General features: G+C 37.0%; 1 pseudogene; it reads right to left on the bottom strand.

Moving 5' to 3' along the window:
* Window positions 1-10188: 10188 nt before the first annotated feature.
* Window positions 10189-10853, bottom strand: LOC138164127 (leucine-rich repeat-containing protein 57 pseudogene; annotated as a pseudogene).
* Between the last annotated feature and the right edge of the window lie 4092 nt (window positions 10854-14945).

Below are 14945 nucleotides of genomic sequence, written 5' to 3' on the forward strand. Positions count from 1 at the left end.
ACTTTGCCCCTCCTCCCATTCTTTTAAAATCTTGAAAAGGTGCAAAAAAAGTGTGCTCAATACTTAAATCTTCTGATTTGGAGGAGGGCTTTAATGGGAAAGAAGACAAAATATTCCAAACAATTCAATGCCTAACCTCAACCTATCTTTAGGTGTCTGCTGAAATCATCTATATTTCTCTATATTATCAAATGAATATAGCAGGAAAACAGAGGAACACAAATTCAATTTAAAATAACAACAGAAAATATAAAATCCTTCCAGGTCTGGATGCCAACACACTTGTTTCATTTTCCATTAGTTGATGTGAGGTACAAGATCGTAACCATTTCTTTTCCCCTTGGAAATATTCAGATTCCAGAAATAATTGCCTGACCCGTCCCCAAATGCCCAGTTTCTCTTTCAACATTAATTTCACGTAGGAATTTTTTAAAACTTAGGTAACCCTCACTCTTTCTACCAGTATTTGTTGCTGCTCAGTTGTTCAGTGATCTCTTTGTGCAGTTTTCGTGGCAAATATGCAACTTTCATGGCAAAGATACAGGAATGGTTTACCATTTCCTTCTCTAGCTTATTTTACAGAAAAGAAACTGAGGCAATCAAGGTTAATTTACTTGCCCAAGGACAGATGAATATAAGTCTTCCTGACTTCAGAACCGGTACTTATTGCACAGACCTACCTCCCAGACACTGGTCTTTAGGGGGCTTCATTTTATCCTAGCAGACCTAAGCTCAGGGTGGCCATTCTCTCTGCCTCCCTATTTGTCTCTGATGGCTAGTCTACACTTAGCCAGTGCTTACATACAGGCAAATACTTTATGCAGAATCTTTATTTAAACTTGACTTTGATTTTATTACTTACCATTAATTTATCCTATAAGGCTTTCTGATCTATCCTTCCTATTTCCCTCCCAGAAAAAAAGGAAAGAAAAAAAGAAGAAAAGGGAAAAAAAGTCATTATCTCAATCTCATTGCAAAGCTGAGGAAAAGAAATTCATACTTTGGCAATGTATCAAACTCCAAGGTTTGTCCCCCATTTTAAATGGATCACCAGCCTAGGAGAAGGGGAGTGGCATATTTCATATGCAGCCTTCTGGCCTCAGGGCAAATCACTGCGCTGATTAGAATTCAAAAGCCTTACAAAGTTTTTGCATATAGAAAAAAGTCATCATTTATTAATCATTCTCACTTGAGAACATCAATTCATAGAATTCTTCTAGATTTCCTCTAAAACTGTCCATTTCATAACTTTAATTGCACAATACCATTCACTACATTAATGTTCAATAATGTGTTTAATGATTCTCCACTCTGTACTTGATTATTTTGCATTTTTACTATAATAAAAGATCTCTATGTATTTTTGTATACGTGCATCTTTTTTCTTATTCTTTCATTTATTTTGGCTAAAGATTTAGTATGAGTACAAAATGGCAATGGGATATGTATATGTATGTATGTATACTCATATATATATATATATGAGTAAATTTAAGGACATGATTCCAGGTGGCCTTTTAAAACAGCCCATGAAGTTACAAAACTTCACATATTCTTTGGGCCAGTGACATCATTATCCACTAATTCACCTCCCAAACTGAGTGAGGCAGAAGCTTATCACTTGCAAGAAATATGCTCATTTCAGCCAAAAAAAAAAAAAACTTAACATTTTGATCATGTCTGAAGATTCATGTCTGAAAGTGTAGTTCTAGTCAATCATTTTTCTACCAAGAAATGGTGGATTTGTTTCCACGTTACAGTTCTGAGTTATGACTTTTCTCTGTTTTTGTCAGTTTTCTAAGGATTTTTCAAATTTGTTTCCACCAACATTATTATTTTACTTTGATGCTCATTCTTTAAAGAAATATTTAATCGTACAAGATGTTGAGATATTAGAGTTAAAATTCCATAGTCAGCAAGATCTCATTTCATTAAGGGAGATATATTAGGGATGTAAGCAATTAGCTTAACAGGCAGAAAATGTTAAATATTGAAACAGATATCATGAAGGTGCCATCAGAATACAGGCAGGTGAAATATTATGCCTGCTTAAGGACCTACGAATGAAGGTATCAGTGAAAGGGGGCACATCCAGTAGACAGTGAAAGATGGGTCAGAGTTTTGAAGGTTTTGAAAAAACTTCATAACATATGAAGAAAGGGCATACTGAAATGTACTTTTTAAAAGTTTAGCAGAAGTGCAGGGAATGGTGAATAAACCATTCTAGATCCAGAATGGTTAAAGTAAAGAGGAGGAATTTAGGGAAAAAAAAGAATGGAAAGACAGATTGAAGGAAGAATAAGACATTGGGTTGCAATGCACGCCTTTTTGGACATTGCAGGAGGAGACAGAGCTATATGAAATAAGAAGAATAATAGTATAATAAAGAGTGAGATGGATAGGACAGGGAAAGAAAATGGAGGAAGGCAGAATAAAGAGCATAAACGAGAACTCGAATTAGGATAGGGTAAGTATAAGTTGGAAGTGAGGTAGGGATCTTGAAGAATGAATGACAAGACAGAATTGAAAGTACGTGATGACTGAGAAGCAAATTGGAAGCAAAGGAAGGCAAGAAATGAATGACACTCCCCACAAATTTCAGGTTAGCTAGGAGAATAATAGTAAAATCAATTATTATACAGAAATCATGATAAATAACAGTATGTGTGTGTGGGGGGGGAGACAGAAAGAGAGAGAGAGAACACATAGTATGTAAAATATGAATATGGAAGTCATGTGAATAGGAATAGAGTCTAAAATATTGGAAATTATTAAGATTAACAAGGAGAAAATTTGAGAAAAAGGAACTGAAGACAGTACATTAGGAAATCCTTAAAATCAAGTACAGGTTTTTAATATTTTTTAAAAATCCCTTTCATGTTTCCTCCTATCATGTTTTTTCCCCATTTCTATTAGTTTCAAATGGGTTGTTTTCAAGCTTCTTGTAACTTTGTTCAATTTCATAGAATTTACAAAATTAATTTATATTATTACCATGCTGCGATCAGAAAGGTGATAGCTTTTACTTTCTATTTCTGCAACCTGATTTATCTCACTCACTTATTTTTACTAAGTACGTTCCTGGCAGTGAATTCTCTTAACATATATGGCTTTTCTACCATCCTCATTTTCTCTATTCTTCCTAAACGATTTGGAGATAAAACGATAACTTGTCACTCATCTCATGGTAAAGTGAAAGGAGGGCTTGATTCGTAGGCAAAGGACATGAATGAGTCCCAGCTACAAAAATCACTAATGTGGTGACATCAGAAAGGAAACTGCAATTTTCAAAGCTTCGGATGAATTTTCTCAATGATAAGATGAGAGCATTATACTACATTGAGATTAAGGTCCCTTCCAGCTCTAAATTATATCAAACTCAACATGAAAATGTGGCTATCATACTGCATTGACAACTCCCCCCCCCCCACCTGTTTGCACCTGGAAGTTCGGATAAACCATTCATTTAGGAATTTAAAGGAAAAGAACATAAATGTGAGGTGGGATGGAGACCAGATGAGATACTACAACAATTAACACTCATTCAGGTAAAATAACTGATGTGCATACCCGGTTGGGATAAACTGGTTTATATTCTCAAATCATCTGGAAAAGGTTTAGCAGAGTGTCTGGAATTCACTCATGGACTAAGGTGGAAATCCGGGCTATTGTGAGAAGCGATTACATTTCAGTTCAGAAAGGGGATAGAGGAAAAATAGTATTTACAGGTGGAAACATTTCTTATGTTGTGACAAACTGAAATACTCAAAGGAACCTGTATACAGCATGATAATAGTTACGATGTTACACCACTCCAATGTAAATGGAGTCAGAGAATTACAGAGGCCACAAAATAGGCTGCCTTGATGATAAGATGCTGAAGATTTAGTGAGGCTGGTCCTCAGATAAAAAAAAAAAAACAATTCAAATCATAATGAGATCGACAGGCATTGGATTTGCAGTTTGATAGAACTTATGTTCATCTGAAATAGGCTTCAAGAAGTGAGGCGGAGTTCATAACAATGAGGAATTCAGCAGAAGTCATACAATGACAGGCTTGAAACTTAAATGGTTATTGAGATTATGCTCTCTTAACCCTCTCCAACAACCTGTGTATAGTCTTCATAATTAACTTTTTCCTATTGTCATCTAATATGATAAAATTGCCTCCCTATGTGTATTGTCCATTAATTTAAAATTTTTTTCCAAGCACATTTCATTTGGGTGGAGAAGGGGAAATTATATTGAAAATAGAGACCATTTTTCTCCTTCAATTAATAGGTATGACCGTCCTGTTCACATCAGAAAAATTTAAACTTGTTCTACAAGAGGAATTCAAACATCTATTTTCCAACAGGGAAAGGACTGTTTTCATTTTTTGCCACTGTATCCAGAGGAATTAGCACAATGCCTGACACATATAAAGCATTTAATATATGCTTAGTGAAATGAGCTGACTCCTCAAACCAAGTCTCATACCATTAGACTCATAAGTTTCCATTGGAGAGATTAAGTAATTTGTTTAACATCATGTAATATAGAGAGAGACAGAGGAGGAATTTGAATGCAAGTCTTCTGATTCCAGATCCAGCATTCTTTTCTTGCACCACACTCCTTTGTTCCTTCCTGATAGATGTTCTTTGATTTTAAACTGAAACTTGCAGTGCGAACATTAATTCCTTCAGAAATATTCAGACACCACAAAATCAAGGTTTGATTTATTATTCTGTTTATAGTCTGCATGAAAGAAAGTGATGCAGTAGCAAAATACTATAGTAATCTAGTGTTTGATAAACCCAAAGATCCCAGCTTTTGGGACAAGAGCTCACTATTTGACAAAAGCTGCTCAGAAAATTGCAAAATTAGTAGAAGTTAGGCATAGACCAACATCTCATGCCATATATCAAGATTAGGTCAAAATGTATATTAGAAAAGATGATATGATAAGCAAATTAGGACAGCGTGGAATAATTTACCTGTCAGATCTATGGAGAAGGGAGGAATTTATGAACAAGAAACAGAATTATGAGATATAAAATGGATGATTTAGATTATATTAAATTTAAAAGGTTTTGCACAAAAAAAACCAATGCAGTGAATATTAGAAGAAAAACAGAAAACTGGGGGGAAATTTCACAGCAAGTTTCTTTGATAAAAGTACTTATTTCTCAAATATATAAAGAACTGAGTTAAATTTATAAGAATATGAGTCATTGTCCAGTTGACAGATGGTCAAAAGAAATGAACAAGCAGTTTTCAGACAAAGAAAGCAAAGCTCCCTATAGTGATGTGAAAAAGCACTCTCAATCACTATTGATAGAGAAATGGAAATTGAAACAACTCTTGGGTACCACTTCACAACCATCAGAATATCTAATATGACAGAAAACAAAATGACAAGGTACATGGGAAAATTGAGACACTAATGCATTGTTGGTGGAATTGTGAACTAAAACAACCATTTTGGAGAGCAATTTGAAATATGCCCAAATGTCTATAAAAATGTGCATACTCTTTGATCCAACATTATCAATACTATGTTAATATCTCAAACAGGGGAAAAGATCTATTTATATAAAAAATATTTATAGTAGCTCTGTTTGTCATGACAAAGAACTGGAAATTGAGGAGATGCCCATTAATTGGGATATGGCTGAACAAGTTGTGGTATATGGTTGTAATGTAATACTACTGTGTTATAAGAAATGATGAGTAGGATGCTTTGAGAAAAACCTTGAAAGACGTACATAAACTGATGCAGAGTAAAGTGAGCAGAAACTAGAGGACAAGAATGAAAATAGGCAAATAGATCACTGTTCCCCAAATAGCATTAACGTCTGCCGATCTTAGTCTAATGGATGTGGTGTCTACTTTTATAGTGGCAGAACCTGAATAGAACCTAGAAAGCTAGGGAGTTAAGACTTGGAGTTAAGAAACCTGGTATAGGATTGAATGTACAAGCAAGGAGCAGCAGCTCATCCCCCTCACAAAGCCTGTTTGCTAGCTTCGTAAAATTGAAGAGTATAATTCTTTTATTCTCTACTGGAAAACAACATAAGAAAAGAACTTGGTAAAAGTTGGTAAAAGCACCAAAGTCATGCTGATCATCATTATAGGGCTATATTTAGGTGAAAGGAAAAGTAAAGAGGTCATGAAGGACAGGGAAATTATGTAAACAAAGATATGGGAGAATGCATACATATAATCAATTTTAATATAAATTGGAAAATGTATCTGATAGGAAGAGAATTCTAAGAGGATTTTATACACGTCAAGAAGCATGTACATTTATGGTGTTTGCTGTCTAGGGATAGTGAAGAGTGTGTATGGGACACCACAGAGGCTATAAGTGTAGAATTAGTGGGAGAGGCAAGGCTGGAAATGGCAACTTGGATGGAGTTAAGGGACTGTCCTACTGAAGAAGCTTGGTAACACTTCCTAGGATGTTTGCCAAATGCAATTTTATTTATATTCATCATTTAAAAAGAGATATTCAAAATAAATAAGCTATCGATTTTAAATGACTATATTTCAATTGAATGAGAGCTCATAAGTGAGACTCCATCTTGGCCCTGCCTTGGAAAACCCAGGAGAAATGTCTGGTTTTCATAGCTAACAGGATCCACAAACATCTATTCCAGGAGAAACAGATGCTAATTGCCCATTACACAAATAGAAATGGAGAATGCCAAGCAGAGAAGATGTAAGTGTGTGGATATAGCTATAGTGAATAAAAGAAAGTGGTATGTGGCATGAACATGTTTCATGAAAAGAGAGAAAAGAAACTAGTCATTATAAGTTAGTGACATGCTCCCAGATATTCCAAGCTCCTCTTCTTTAGTAATAGAAAAGAATTTTTTAAAAAAGGCTTTTGTAAGAGAGAGAGGGGTCTGCTTTTAATGCTACCTGCTGGAGAAGATTCAGATTTTTGAAATGTGAAAATACTATCTTAGAGTATATATACATGGAAAATCCTACCCAGATTTGGGGGTACTTAGTAAAAATAATTTAAATAGCTAGCATACAACAGAAAACTACCATTAGATTGGTACTAATTGATGAGATCCTATGGGAAGAAACAGTCATTGACATTATCATTTCAGTGAATATCTCTTTCTATAAGGTGCCTTGGAGGCATTCTTTCCTGTCCCGGGAGCCAGTGGATGCTGTGATTTATTTATATGGTTTTAGTCCCTCTATAATTTAAGCTTAAGTACTGGAAAGTGGAAATATTTGGGACAAAGTGTTATATAACGTCTTTACCTAAAGGCTATGAGACAAAAAGAGAAAAATTACAGGAACAACATCATCCCTTATTTTTCCAGTGCGCTTCATTACTGAGCACAATCAGTATGGCCTTTATTTCACACAAATGGCAAAACAGACACCAGGTCCTGAACCATTATGGTACTTACTTTCTCTACAGCCAGACAAACAGAAAAACCCTCTTATTCTAAGACTTACAAGGCAGAGAACTAGTGGATAAAACCTGAGGTTAAGAATACTATTCAAGAGTTCCTGTCAATAAGAATATTTGGGTTCAGGTGACAGCTCCTAAGAGAGTCTTTTGCGCTTCTGGCGGCCATTGGTTCATATCTCTGCCATGACATTGAATGATTTCCTATATATCTACTTTTCTCCTCAGTAGCATGTAAACTTTGTAAAGGCAGAGAAAGTTATATTTACTTTTGTTTTTCTGTTTACAACCTAGTACAATACTACGCATATATTAAGTGCTTCATAACTTTTTGTTAAACTGAATTTAACTGTTTTTTTTTTAAACTCCTCTATGTGTACACCTAGATTTATGCTGTGGAAAAGGGGAAAAATGGCCATTTTTGCCATGGAATAGGTCATAGACTTATTAGATAAGGAAGACAGATGATGGAATTGAATTTAGGCTATTTGAACAGAACAATAGAAAACAGGAATAGATGGAATTACTTTCTTTTTAATTGATTCATAAAAGGCCAGTGGAAGAGGGAGGTATCATTTTGTGCTGAGATAAAAAGGGCAGAATCTCCTATACTTCTTGACCCTGCAAATACCCATTTAGGAAAACAGCAACAGCAACTCTGTGATGGAAGAAGCTTCAGAAGGCCAATAATCTTATCTTCACTCTAAGTTATGACTTACATCCATAAAATCCCCCACAATAACCATCCAGTCTCTACTTAAACTTTTCCAATGAGAGAGAATTAATTTTCTACTATATGTACTATAAATAAAATGAAAAAATTGTTTTTTTTTCTATGTTCACTAGTTCCAGGAATTAGTGGGGTTAATGTTGGAAGTGAAGGAAGCTCATTACACTGGGGCACAGAATTCAATATTTACTTGCTCAGAAAGCATTTATTAATCCCACAATGTAACAGCAACCATCCCAGGATATGGGGATTCAGAAACAAAATCTAAACACTGCATGCCCTCAAGGAGTTTAAATTTTGTTGGGTGGGACAGAAATAGGTTTCATGTACTTGGTTTAGTTGTTATTTTTAACACATTTGATTTTCCCTGAGACTTCAGGTAATTAAAACTACTCCTAATTTAAGCTAGTATAGCTTCAGGAAGAAGGGGTGACCCATTCCCTCCAGAGTTAACTAGACTATTTATCATATGTCAATACATGATAAAATAAATTTTTTCCATTTATTATTTTCTTTTAAAAAGTTATTTATTTTTCATATTCTTTTTTCCATCTGACTGGAAGAAGTAAAAACTTCTCAGACTATACTCTAAAATCTAGTAAGGCTTTTCATGGGAAACAGGCCCAAGTTCCCCTTCACCGGAAATCACATGATTTACAAGGACTCAAAACTCAGAGCAGTAGGGAGTCACCACTCTCCTCAGTGACACCTCAGCATAAGATATGCCAAATAAGGACAGAAGAGCTTTCTCAAGTGTACACTGGGTGGTCATCTGTTTCCTTGTTCCAGTACTTGAGGTAGATTGCCATGCTTAGATTGTGCACCTGACTTCCAGCCAGCGGAAGAAAAGGGTCAGTAGGGGGCTGGGGGATAATTCCCCATTAGGGCTTTATAACTTTGCCATTTCCTTTTGTAAATTGCTTCTCCTCCCGGACTATTTGTCTATTTCTCAAGTTTGTGATAAACCATTCTTTTCTGCTTCCTAACTTGAGAAGCCTCTGAGTATTATTTGGGTAAGGACCTCTGTTGCACACAGTTTTGGGGTGCACACACATCTTATGCAGAGTGTACACCTAATATACATAATGGGATGTTTTGAAAATCTGTTGTAGCAATAGCTTTTGGGTAGGTAATTTGATTTGTAAAAGTATAATATAAAAGGGGTAAAAGGTTATAGGAAATTAGACATTTCTAAAGAAGCTTTAGAAAATCTTGGTTATTACAATGCTTTTCATCTTATGTGTTTTGTATACAAGCACCTTCACCAGTGAGACACCTACAATAGAAATAATGAACTTGTTGCAGCTTGGGACTCATCTCCTGTGTTTTGTTTTGTTTTCTTTAAACCAGCAAAGCACATTTTAAATTGATACATTTGTCACCTATCATACATTGAGTTCCAAGCAGAAAAAGCCCTTTTGTTCAAAGCAGCAGAAACTGAACTGATGTGTTGGAATAAACAAAGCACTCAATGCTGTGATTAATCATAGCAGCCTCTCATGAACTATTTTGTGTTTCCCCAAAATACAAAGTGTTAAATGCATAGGTGCATCTGTAGTTGTTACGGCAGCTCACACACCAAAACTGCATATGGGATTTCAAGCTGTGGTGTGGAGCTATTCTAATGACACAACCTCAGGGTAGTTCTCAGGTACCACCCACCTTAGTGCACAAAACAGCAGCTACATACTTATTTCTTAAAGTGAAACTGGCCACAGTTGTGAAAATATAAGCTGTAGTTATCCCTCAGCCTGAAGACTTGGCCTTTCTTCTTCTCTAATATGCTCTCTTTCCTTCTCCCCTTCTCTTTCCCTTCTGCTTTATTTACAAGAAGTCCTTATTTATAGCCAAAGGAGAGAAAGTCAGATGCAACATAATCTGCTCTTGGGAGACACCATTGGTTACTCAAGCACTCCTTCCTCCTTTAGTCATTTCCTCTCTGCAGATCTCCTTAGCAATGACATGAGTCTTCTATTCAGTCAGACTTCCCAACTTAGGTTCAGAATGTTTTTCCTGTGAGGTGCCTTGCTCCCAGACAACATCATGCAAACGTCTTGGTGTCTCTGAACCTCTCCCTGCACTCTCTTAGCATTCCATTTTGCAGTTTCTTTATCTCAAGAAGAGCAATCTGGGAATTGCTGAGGATGCTTCATGGAAGCATGCTGAGCCCTAAGCAGTTCTCCATGCGCAAGACCTTGAGGTCTGGACAGCGAGCTATCTGTGGTGAGATCTGAGAAATCCGAATTTGGTTGACGTTCAGCTCCAAGCTTGCAGTTCTCTTACTGGGTCAGTTTCATTTTGAATCTGGTTTTTGGAGAGGTCGACCACATCCAAGTGCTGCAGACCACAGAGCTGAGATGGTACTTCTCCAAGCTGGTTCCCAGAGAGGCTGAGGGACTTGAGGGCAGACAACTGCGCAAAGGCAACTGGCAGCTAAGTCAGGTGATGCTTGCTAAGGTGTAGGGTCTCTAGCTTTGTCAACTTGTGCAGGTCCTCTGGCAGAACAGTCAGTTTCTGGTTCAGGGGCAGTCTCTAGAACAGGTTGGGTGGGAGGTGCTTTATCTTGGCCAGATCAATGGTCCAGATCCAATGGCCCCTCAGTCTCTGCAGTTCATTGGGGAACTCCATCATGCCACGCTCCTTGAGCTAAATCACACAAGTTTTCTGTACCGTTTTCAGGAGGGCACCTAGGGTGCTGTTCCCCATGCTGCATTCGCTGCAGCCGACCTGCTGACTGGAACCTCACTCAATCGCCCTCTGCTGCTCTCCAGAAAGTCCATCAACTCACCCATAACCCATGTGTTTTCCTACCCGGGCACTCAGGCCTCTCCCCAGTGATGCGGGGACCATTTATTTTTAATGAACAAATGCAAAATGTTATCTGGCATAAGGGCATGCTTTCCTATATATATGACAAATGAGTGGAAATAAGCTTCAGGGCTGAGAATACAAAGGTGCATTTTCAACTAATGCAGAAGAGCTAAGAATTGTCCATAATTAAACATAATTCATAAAACCTAATTTGAGAAAAGGTTGCTAAATAAAATTCATTGCTTTGATATGTCTATATAACTACATGTAAGTCTGATGACATGTAAGTGAACACATTACTTTGAAGGAAACTGGTACTATTCTGCACACAGCTGAACCTCAGACTACCTACAGAAATTGCACTTATTATAGCTTTTAAATGACATAATAATGGAATCACAAAAAATTGAAGATAAAATTAAGCTCTCTGATGGCTAGAAAGCTAGGTTGCTAAAGAGGAGGCTGATTAATAACAACATTTAAAATTCCATCAATTTCTAGAGAATTTTGTTTTCCATCTAATATCATTACATTAATAAACTGAATGTTAAATGTAAGTACCTGCAACTCTTAAATTGATTATTAAAAGCTTTAAAAAATAATCAAGAGTGTTAAAGGGGGGCATCCTTTTCATCAGAACAGAGAAACTGAGGCTAACTGGAAAATATATTGACTAGGAGTGATACAGGCATTTGAGGTCAGTGATTAGATGTGGAACATCTTTTTCTCTCTAGGCTTGAAAGATATCAAGCTGATTTAATCATGGCCACATATAGACTCATTTGTATTTCACTAAATAATCATTGCAGATTTTGTGAAAAAAAAGTGGTGTGTGACCATTATGTGAAGTTTTAAAGAACTGTGCCTATATTACTTAAAAATCATTTATTATAAAACTGTCTTTGGTGCAAGATTAGGCTGCACGGAATACTCATGAATATATGTTAAAATAGGGAAGATATGTCTTACTATATCTTGTGACCTACTCATAGAAGCTTCTCTTGCCTCCTGGATCCCCTTGCACCTACAGCTCTTCATTGGGTTCAAAGACTACTGTTAGTACTGCAGCACTCTAAACAAACCATGCAAGTCAGCTTTTAGAAATATACCAATAATGTACCTGTGCTGAGAATTCTAGACTCCGGCTCACAATGCATGAAAGAAAAACGCTTATCCATATGCAACTGGTGAATACTTTCCTACTCTGTTTACCTTTTAAGGGGCGGGACAATCAGAACTGTACCACACGATGAAAGGTTATAAACCAATATTTGGACTCAAAAAACAGCTTGTGACAATTATGCGGTGGTGACAATTATGCGGTGAAATATTGTAAATAGTTTCACAATTATTTCCTACAGTATGTGAAGCAGCAAAGAGAAAAAGACAAGGTATTGAACTTCCAATGAGGAAAACCAAGATTCAAATCCAAACTCTAACTCCTACCTGTTTTATCTCCTGGGAAAGTCCCTTTGAAGCTAAATTTACTAATCTGTAAAATCTGACAAACAGATGATCCCTAAAGGCTGTTTAAGTTCTAAACCCATCTATAAGCATTGTTGTTGCAATGACAGTGATAAATTAGTGAAAAGAGAAATAAAGAGAAAAAAACACAGAAGTCTAATATATAGTTTAGGATCCTAGGGTTGAAAGCTGATAGAAACCTTACATATACTCAAGTCCAACTCTTTCGTTTTATAAATAGGTCGAATGTGGATATACAAAAAGGATACACAGGCAGCAAAAAGCAGATTCAAGACGTGAATATAAGTCGAATGAATCTAAATTCAAGCTCAATAGTCCAATGTTGAAATTGGCAATTTATATTCTTTAAATATCCTTTGATAATGCTGTCTTAATATGGGATGGACTAGATAATTGATGGTACTAAAGTGGGGAATAGAGGTTAAATATTCAAAAAAAGCCATGACCATTACCTTCAATAGCCTTATAAGGACATATTTCCTCATAAGGATATACATGTTCCTATATAATGGAACATTTGTGCATCTATAAAGAACTAAGGCTTATTCCCTTAGTGGTATGTCCTCTCTGCCCTGGTTTACTGCAATCAGCTACAATTTGTGAATGTGATGCTGGCAAAAGAACAAGAAAGTATCAGAATTTCCAGGTTCTTCCCTCATTGAACAATAAAATTTTACTGGAAGGAAAAAAAAAATGGGTGGGAAAGAGCATGTTCCAGACATTTCTATTAGAAGGCCCTAAATGCTAAATAATTCCTACTTTGTCGATTCATCTATTTTTCAGAGAAATCTGAACAAAAGGTAGTGAAAATTATGGCCAGATTTTAATAAATGGCTTACCCATAGGAAAGTAGAATTGGGTTTAGGAACTTCTTATATTTTGTTGGCCTAGAGGCCAAGAAATGACAAGAATCTTCTCTTAGACTCATTCAAAAGGTAGTAAGGGGTGGGTGATAAAGAAGTTGAATAGAAAGAAATAGAAAGAAAAGGAAAGTTTGAATCAGTACAAAGTAAATCAAGAGCCCAAACTGGGGAAAATTCTATAGTATCTGATCAAGAAGCAGAGGCTATTTCCAGTATCAAAGATAGCAGAGCACGCAGTGAATCTCTGCAGCTCTCCCATATTCACCTCCAAACAACCACAAAATAGTGACCCGGAACAAAGCCTGGAACACTGAAACCAATGGAAAGATGGGCCGAGGAGACCAGGAGGATCTGCAAGAAAGGTCTATCTCACTTGGGCAAAGGGGGAGTCCCTTTCAGGACAGGAAAGGTCCCAGAAAACCAGTGGGAGGTCCTGAGCCCCAGTGTGATGAAGCAGGCAAATGCCAATACCAGGACATCACAAAGCCAGGGAAACTGGCAGACTGCAGCTTGGGAAACTACTATGTGCTTTGGTGTAGCTCCCAGCAAATAGGCATGCTCTAGCAGCCAGGCCCCCATGCATTTTACCATAGTCCAGGGCAAACGGGAACCCTCCATTGGCCAGATCTCCCCTTGCTTGAGTGTAGCACTGGGGAAATGCAGAAACTCTACAGCTGACCTCAGCACATGCAAGATACTACCACTAGGACCCCAGCTCAGCACCACGTAAGCTACCAGACTCCCACAGCCTCCAGTCGCACCAGCCACCCACCACCCCACAGCACAGCACCAGATGCAAGGGTCCCTCAGGTACCTCAGAGCAAAATTAGTGCAGCACCAGGTAAATAGCCAGGGGCTGTACCTGCTGGCACAAGAAGCCTGAGATATTCCACACTGGGAGCAGAGATCAAATTTAAAAGAAGGAAAAAGAAAGAAAAACTCCCCTCAAACTCTCCAAAAAGAATCCGACCATGAAATTATTATAGAGAGAAAGAAGATCAAGACACAAATTTAGAAGAGGACAAAAGTGTCAAAACACCTATGGGCAAAACCCCAAAGATAAATGGGAATCATCTCAAGCCCAGAAAGAATGCAAGGAAGAAGTCAAAAAGGAGCTTAAAAATCATGAGAGGTAGAAGAAAAAATGGGGAAAGAAATGAGACTGATGCAAGAGAATTATGAATAAGAGTCAACAGTTCAGAAAACTGTTTAAAAAGTAGAATTGGCTAAATGGAAAAAAGATGATACAAACATCCGCTGAAGAAAACAAGTCTTTAAGGAGTACAATTGGACAAATGGAAAAGAAAGTACAAAAGCTAATTGAGGAAAACAACACCTTAAAAGTTAGAATTGGGCAAGTAGAAGCTAATGACTCTGACAAGCGTCAATCAAACAAAATCAAAAGAATAAAAAAAAATGGAAGAAAATGTAAAACACTTCATGGGAAAAGCAACTGACCTGGAAAATTGATCCAGGAGAGATGATAACAGAATCATTGTACTACGTGAAAATGGTAATTAAAAGCAGAATCCAGACAGCATCTTTCAAGACATTATCAAGGAAAACTCCCTGCTGTCAAGAAAGCAGAGGGCACAGGTTGTGGCTTGGCCTTCATTCTCGAAGAGGACCATGACATCAG

This window comes from Petaurus breviceps, unplaced genomic scaffold (assembly GCF_028583685.1).
Source record: "Petaurus breviceps papuanus isolate PSGF00001 unplaced genomic scaffold, PetGlider_PUasm1.0 189, whole genome shotgun sequence".
Lineage (NCBI taxonomy): Eukaryota > Metazoa > Chordata > Mammalia > Diprotodontia > Petauridae > Petaurus > Petaurus breviceps.